Source organism: Hylobates moloch, unplaced genomic scaffold, assembly GCF_009828535.3.
Source record: "Hylobates moloch isolate HMO894 unplaced genomic scaffold, HMol_V3 SCAFFOLD_19, whole genome shotgun sequence".
NCBI classification, from domain to species: Eukaryota; Metazoa; Chordata; class Mammalia; order Primates; family Hylobatidae; genus Hylobates; species Hylobates moloch.
Genome location: NW_026652294.1, coordinates 63,214,466 through 63,222,480, shown reverse-complemented (window position 1 = coordinate 63,222,480; position 8,015 = coordinate 63,214,466).

Below are 8,015 nucleotides of genomic sequence, written 5' to 3'. Positions count from 1 at the left end.
ACCCGGGAGGCGGAGCTTGCAGTCAGCTGAGATCACGCCACTGCACTCCAGCCTGGGTGACAGAGCAAGACTCTGTCTCAGGCCGGGCGCGGTGGCTCACGCTTGTAATCCCAGCACTTTGAGAGGCCGAGGCGGGCGGATCACGAGGTCAGGAGATCGAGACCACGGTGAAACCCCGTCTCTACTAAAAATACAAAAAAATTAGCCGGGCGTGGTGGCGGGCGCCTGTAGTCCCAGCTACTCAGAGAGGGTGAGGCAGGAGAACGGCGTGAACCCGGGAGGGGGAGCTTGCAGTGAGCAGAGATTGCGCCACTGCACTCCAGCCTGGGCGAAAGAGCAAGACTCTGTCTCAAAAAAAAAAAAAAAAGAATAAATAAGAAAAAAGAGAATTCTCTTTTTTTCATAGTTTGCTGAAATTTTTCAAAAATGGATGTTGGATTTTGTGAAATTCTTTTTCTATATCTATGGAGATATAATTTTTTTCCCTTTATTCTGTTAATGTGATGAATTATATTGATTGATTTTTGTTTTCTTTTGTTTGAGACAAGCTCTCACTCTGTTACCCAAGCTGGAGCGCAGTGGTACAATAATGGCTCACTGAAGCCTCAACCTCCCAGGTTCAAGTGATCCTCCCACCTCAGCCTCCCAAGTAGCTGAGGCTACAGATATGACTGTGCTCAGCTTGAGGTTTTGTAAAATTACAAATCCAATTTATTTAGCAGTTATGGAGTTATACATATTTTCTATTTATTTTTGCATCAGTTTTGGTTAAACAGGTTTTTCTAAGAATTTGTACATTTTCTCTAAGTTGTTAAATTTATTAACATAAAGTTCATCATAATCCCTTATTTCCTTTCTTTCTATAGGATTTCTTGTGATGTCCCCTTTTTGACTCCTGATAATTTTAATTTGTCTCTTCTCTGTTTTTTCTTTATAGTTTTTTCTCAATTTTATTAACCTTTTCAATGAATTAACTTTTGGCTTTAATAGTTTGATCTCTCTTTTCTGTGATTTATCTTTCTGATTTCCATTCTTACTGGTTCTTCTACTTACTTTTTGTTTATTTTTTTTTTCTAGCTTCTTAAGGTGGAAACTCAGAGCCTTAATTTGAAGACTTATTTATTTTCTAATATAATCAATCATTTTAGACTATAAATTTCCCCCTAAGTGCTGCATTAGCTACATCCCACAAATTTTGATATGTTGTGTTTTCATTATCATTCAGTGTTAAATACTTTAAAATTTCTCTTGGAATTTCTTTTCTGACCTGTATGTTGTTTAGAAGTATGTCATTTGCTGGGTGCGGTGGCTCACGCGTGTAATCCCAGCATTTTGGGGGGCTGAGGCAGGCGGATCATGAGGTCAGGAGATCCAGACTATCCTGGCCAACATGGTGAAACCCTGTCTCTACTAAAAATGCAAAAATTAGCCAGGCATGGTGGTGCAGGCCTGTAGTCCCAGCTACTCAGGAGGCTGAGGCAGGAGAATCACTTGAACCCAGGAGGCGGAGGTTGCAGTAAGCCAAGATCACGTCACTGCACTCCAGCCTGGATGACAGAATGAGACTGTCTCGAAAAAAAAAGAAGTATGTCATTTAATATCCAAAATATTTGGGCTTTTTTGTTTGTTTGTTTGTTTTTTTACTAGAGATAGGGTCTCACTCTGTTACCCAGGCTGGAGTGTAGTAGCACCATCATGGCTTACTATAACCTTGATCTCCTGAGCTCAAGTGATCCTTCCACCCTAGCCTCCCAAGTGCTGGGACTATAGGCACATGCCACCATGCCTGGATAATTTTTTAATTTTTTTGTAGAGACAAGGTCTCACAATGTTGCTCAGGCTGGTCTCAAACTCCTTAGCTAGAGCTATCCTCCTGCCTCAGTACTGAGATTACAGGCATGAGCCACCATGTCCAGCTTGGGCTTTATTTTTTTTAAAGATATCTATGGCAACTCATTTCTAGTTTTATTTTTCAGTGGTCAGAGAACATACTCTGCATTACTTCCATCTTTTGAAATTTGAGACATATTTTATGGCCCAGTATATAGTTTATCTTGCTGAACATTCCAAGTGACTTGAAAAGAATGTACACTCTGCAGTTCTTGGGTTAGTGTTCTCTAAATGTTAATTAGTCCAAGTTGACCTAATAGTATTGTTCAAATGTTCCATATCCAAGATAATTTGTCTTTTTGTCCTATCAATTATTGAAAGAGTAGTTGAAATCTTCAGCTGTAATTTGAACTTATCTACTTCCCTTTTCAGTTCTTCAACTTTTTGCTTTTGCTGGGCCTTGCAGATCCTTGCCTTACATACCTGCATTTCAGCCTCAGCCAAGAAGCCCACAGGAGCTACCCCACAAACATTTCTGGCCCCTTTCTTCTCCATTCTCCTTCAAGTGCAGAGCCCCCTCAATGGTTCATTGTCCCACAAATTCCAACTATTTCAGCAGCTTCAGAAGCCCCTTCTTCTCTGCTTGGGCTCTTTACTCTGCAGTCCAGAGAGCTCCGGCAGATAAACTTGGAGCTCACCTCACTGGTTTCCCTTCTTTAAAGGATTATAGCCCATATCTGTCATCCTAAGCCGGAAAATAGTTGTTTCATATATTTTGTTTAGATATTTTTAAACTTTATCTTTTATAAATAGACACAAGATCTCTCTATGTTGCCCAGGCTGGCCTCAAATTCTTGACCTCAAGCAATCCTCCTGCCTCAGCCTCCCAAAGTGCTGGGATTACAGGTATAAGCCAGCAAACTCAGCTAGGACTTTGACATGCAAAATATTTCAATAACAAAAACAAAACCAACTCAGAAGGAATAATATAAAGAAGAGTAGAAAGCATAACTCGCTACTAGTTTCAGGTTTTTGTAGTTCCAGTGACTAAATCCCTGTCCGTCATGGTTTTGGGTGATGGATCCCCACCAGGTTACTTAAGGGTATATGTCCACTCCTTGAGCCCTGAAGGCTGGGCAGTGAGCCAAGGCCATGATGACCAGCTGAAAAGAAAGTGTCCCTAAGAAACTAAACATTCCAGAGCATGTCTGGGAACATACCAAAAAAAAAACAGTCTTGTTGCGCACAGTAGGCAAAGGGCAAAAAAAATAGCTTAAAAGCAGTTTACAGATGGGTGGCAGAGCAGTTCTCTGGAGATGTCCTGCTGCTGCCCAGGAATGCCCTGTCCGTAAGTCCTAATTAAGAATAACTAGACTTCTATGGATCATTCTTTGGTCTCCTGACTCCTTTCCAATTTGAAAGGACGTTCTTCTGTACAGTCCTGTGTCTTTCCTGTAACACACAGGCAGCCATAGAGAGCAATCACTGGGTGAGAAATGGAGTTTGGAGTCAGGCAAATCTGAATTCAAGTCCTACTCTCAGCATTTGCTCCTTGGATAACTTGGTACAAATAATGTGTATTTTCCCCAAGGTTTAGTTTCATCATCTTGAAAACAGAAATAATTCCACAGAGAGACCCTGGAGTCTAAAATTATGAGAACAATTAATTTATTTGTCTTCTATTATGATCTCTTGTTTTGACAATAAAAATCCTTACTACTTTCTCAAAAAAAAAAAAAGAAAACAGAAATAATAATAGGACCTAATTCCTAGAATAGTTTAGAAGATTAAATGTACCAGATATATTGCCTGGAACCCAGAAGCACTTGATAAATGATAGTTTCTGCTTTCAATGAATTAGTTTTCATGGAACCAGTCCTTTTCCTTATTTTGCACCCCTACTACCCACCCTACACAAACAAACAAAATGCCCAACTTACACAAGGGTGTTAGTGTATGTAGCAAAGCTGAGGAAATGGGCAGGATTTAAATCACAGAAACCTAACACCTTAAAATTGAATATTAGACACATCTACTCCTTAAAAAGGTCTTTCCATTAATTCCAGGAACCTTGAGCTCCAGCCCACCACTCTGCTGCTGAGCCCTCTCTACCCATTTCTATGCCATCCCCGTACCTTCACAATTCTGTTAATTTCTTATGCACAAAAGTTTGCCTCACATTCTATCCATAAAGGTCTTTTCAAACACAAAAATTTTTCCCAGAAGGATATTTTTTCTGAGTTGTTGGTATAACTTTCTTTCTTACTCATTTACATTTGGTTTACATTTTGGAATTCTGAATAAGTACATCATTTGAAAAAAAAAAAGGTTTTCATTTCCAAAAATTGGGAGGGGGGTAGTATAAAAACTTTTATAGACCAGAGAAGTATAGAAGACAATATGCCAAATTATACTTTAGAAATTATAGGGGCCAGGCACGGTGGTTCACACCTGTAATCCCAGCACTTTGGGAGGCCGAGATGGGCGGATCATGAGTTCAGGAGATTGAGACCATCCTGGCTAACACGGTGAAACCCCATCTCTACTAAAAATACAAAAAAATTAGCCAAGCATGGTGGCGAGTGCCTGTAGTCCCAGCTACTCAGGAGGCTGAGGCAGGAGAATGGCGTGAAACCGGGAGGCAGAGCTTGCAGTGAGCTGAGATCGCGCCACTGCACTCCAGCCTGGGCGACAAAGCGAAACTCCATCTCAAAAAAAAAGAAAGAAACTATAGGTAAGTTGCAAGTTTCCTTGGGAATCACACTGGTGTGGCACTCAATTCTGCTTCATTAAATCTCATATTTTATGTGTAAAAAAAAGCAAAGAAGTCGAGAAGAATGTCAAGGATACTGGCATATTTTTGTGGAGGCTAACAAAATGTGGCAACAGTATGGCATAGATCTGCAGACCAAATTAAAGCTCTCTGAGGCAGAAGTGATCTCTAATAGCTTTATTTTTATTTTATTTTATTTTATTTTGAGATGGAGTCTCGCTCTGTCACCCAGGCTGGAGTGCAGTGGCGCGATCTCGGCTCACTGCAAGCTCCGCCTCCCGGGTTCACGCCATTCCCCTGCCTCAGCCTCTCCAAGTAGCTGGGACTACAGGCACCCGCCACCACGCCCGGCTAATTTTTTGTATTTTTAGTAAAGACGGGGTTTCACCGTGGTCTCGATCTCCTGACCTCGTGATCCGCCCGCCTCGGCCTCCCAAAGTGCTGGGATTACAAGCCTGAGCCACCGCGCCCGGCCTCTAATAGCTTTAAAGGCTGTAAAACCAGAGGCAAGGCATTTTTAGAGCAATGAAAGAGCCCAAATATCATCTGATCAATCCCTCCCTTTACAGATGAGATACAAAGCCACCAGCTAATTAACAGCACAGCTGAGTTAGAGTGGAGGGTTCCTGACTCCAAGTGCATTCTATTGTCCCTCATTGGCTGGCTTGTAGTCACTATCAAGACAGGTACCATGGGCCCTGCGTGCATGTGATGAGACTCAAGAGGACCTAGAGGGCGCTGTGATAGGGAAAATGTGATCACTGGAGGCTCAGATAATTTTGTTCATGTTACTTTACCTTCGTCTGCTTAGATTAATTTATCTATCAAAAGAGTCCTAATCGGCCAGGCGCGGTGGCTCACGCTTGTAATCCCAGCACTTTGGGAGGCCGAGGTGGGTGGATCACGAGGTCAGGAGATCGAGACCACGGTGAAACCCAAAAAATTAGCGGGGGTGGCGGGGCCTGTAGTCCATTATCGAGGGGGTGAGGCAGGAGAAGGCTGAACGGAGGCGGAGAGACTCCGTCTCAGAAAAAAAAAAAAAAAAAAAAAAGAGTCCTAATCCTGGAAGGAAGCTTTTGGAGGTGGGATATATTTATGGCATAGATTGTGGTGATGTTTTAACGGGTGTATACTCATCACCAAACTCATTAAATTGTATACATTAAATATGTACAGCTTTTTGTGTGTCACTTATACCTCAATAAAGTGTATTTTTAGGCTGGGCATGGTGGCTCATACCTGTAATCCCAGAACTTGGGGAGGGCAAGGTAGATGGATCACCTGAGGTCAGGAGTTCGAGACCAGCCTGGTCAACATGGTGAAACCCTGTCACTATTAAAAATACAAAAATTAGCCAGGCATGGTGGTGGGCGCCTGTAATCCCAGCTACTCGGGAGACTGAGGCAGGAGAATCGCTTGAACCCAGGGGGCGGAGGTTGCAGTGAGCCAAGATCATGCCACTGTACTCCAGCCTGGGAGACAGAGCAAGACTCTGTCTCAAGAAAAAAAAAAAAGCGCATTTTTTTAAAAGATGCTAAAATTTGCCCTCAAATGGCTATTTTGAGGAATAAAAATGTAATAATGTGTATGAGATCTGAACCACTAACTCTGTCTAGAGCATAGTAGGTGTGAAATGAATGCTAGTACCCTCCCCTGTCTGAGTCACACCAGCCTACAAGTTGGATTCAAGGTCAAGTAACACGAACTAGAAAAAAAATAAGAAGCACCAGTAGTTAGCAGACAATGAAATACATAGATGTTTAGTTGGTATATTTTGTGAGGATTAAGGCAGGCTGCCCCTGTCCTTCATAGTGGTGATGGGTGAATTTAGATGCATGCATGGATAGGTCTGCTTCAAGTTCTGTACCAAGGAATGATGCATGCCAGGCCCAGGTTGGCTTCCAAGCTGAACACTCATCTCCCAAGGGCAAGCTCAGTCTTCTAGTTCCCAGAGCCAATCTTGACCTGGAGCCAGATGTGTTCAGTTGACTCCTATTCCACATTTGGCTACCGGTCTAATCCCAATCTATTGCTAACCTCTTGGTGGCTGGACTTCTGCTCGCTCTCCCATCTGAGTCCCTGACCCATTAACCTGCTTTCTACTTTGCCCTGGCTTCTTTGTCACTCTACCACACATAACCAATAGGAAGCCCATCTACTTGTCACCTTGGCACCTCTAGTAGTTAAAAATTGCAATGGTTGCCCAGCACATAGTGATTTCCTGAGAGGTCTTGCCTGTGTTGACCCATTCTGTCCTTTAGGTATGCCTAAATGAGCCAAGGGAAGGAGCTGCTGACGTATCTGGCTCTTTCCTAAGAATTTTGAGAACCTAATCAGAGACAGGAAATAGTAAGAGCTGAATTGCCTCCAGAAAGGCTCAGAAAAGAAGCCCACAGCTCTTCCTGTTTCAGAAGCCCTGGCCTTGTTACCATTCTTCCTGAGACTTGCCTGTTCAAGCCTTCTATTGTAAGCTTCCACAATCAAATTTTTGCTTAAGTGATGGAAGATCCATTTCTGGTGTTTGCTTCCAACATGAACCTAATCCAGTACGTATCTGAGCTCCTGTGTCCTGCTCCTGGTTCAGTACCTCTGAGTCAACTCACCCAGGCAGGCCAAATACTAAAGCATAACAACACACACTGATATTTAACATTGACACCTGTCCCAGGTTCTCCATAGGAAAATAATTTTTGAAATTTACCCCAGTCCTAGTAATGTCATTGGCTGTATTCATTTATTCATCTATAATCCATCCATGAATCCACCTAGCCATCCATATTGAGCATCTACAACACACTGGGCACTGTCTGTGGTCCTGGGGTTACAAAAAATATAGCAGACAGCATCCCTGCTTTTCAACACTACAAACCAGTAGAGGAGACTGCCATACCAACAAGTAATCTCAGTACAAAGGGCTAAGAACTATAATGGAGCTACAAATATGGAGAAATGAGAGAACAGAGGTGGGAACAAGCCTCACAAAGAAAGCAAGAAAGTCTTCAACAAGTAACTAAAGTGAGTATTGGACAATGAGGAAGAGTTCACGAAGAGAAGAAGAGTAGTATTGCATTCTAAAAACACACACACACCACAAGAATGACAAATTTGTTAACTATTAAACCTAAGAATGCCATTTCTGGGGTTTATTCTACAGATGTATTTGTATATATGACAAACAACTTATGCATCAAATTAAATATTGAAGTACTGTTTGCGAGAGTAAGAGACTGAAACCAATCCAAATGTAAATTAATAGAGCACAGGTTATGTAAATACAATGTAAATACAGTATATCCACTTGATGGAAAACTATACAACTATAAAAAATGGGGAAGATCTCTGTTTACCAACATGAAAGATCTTTAAGACACGATGCTAAGTTAAAAAAGAAAGGTTTAGGCCAGGCACAGCG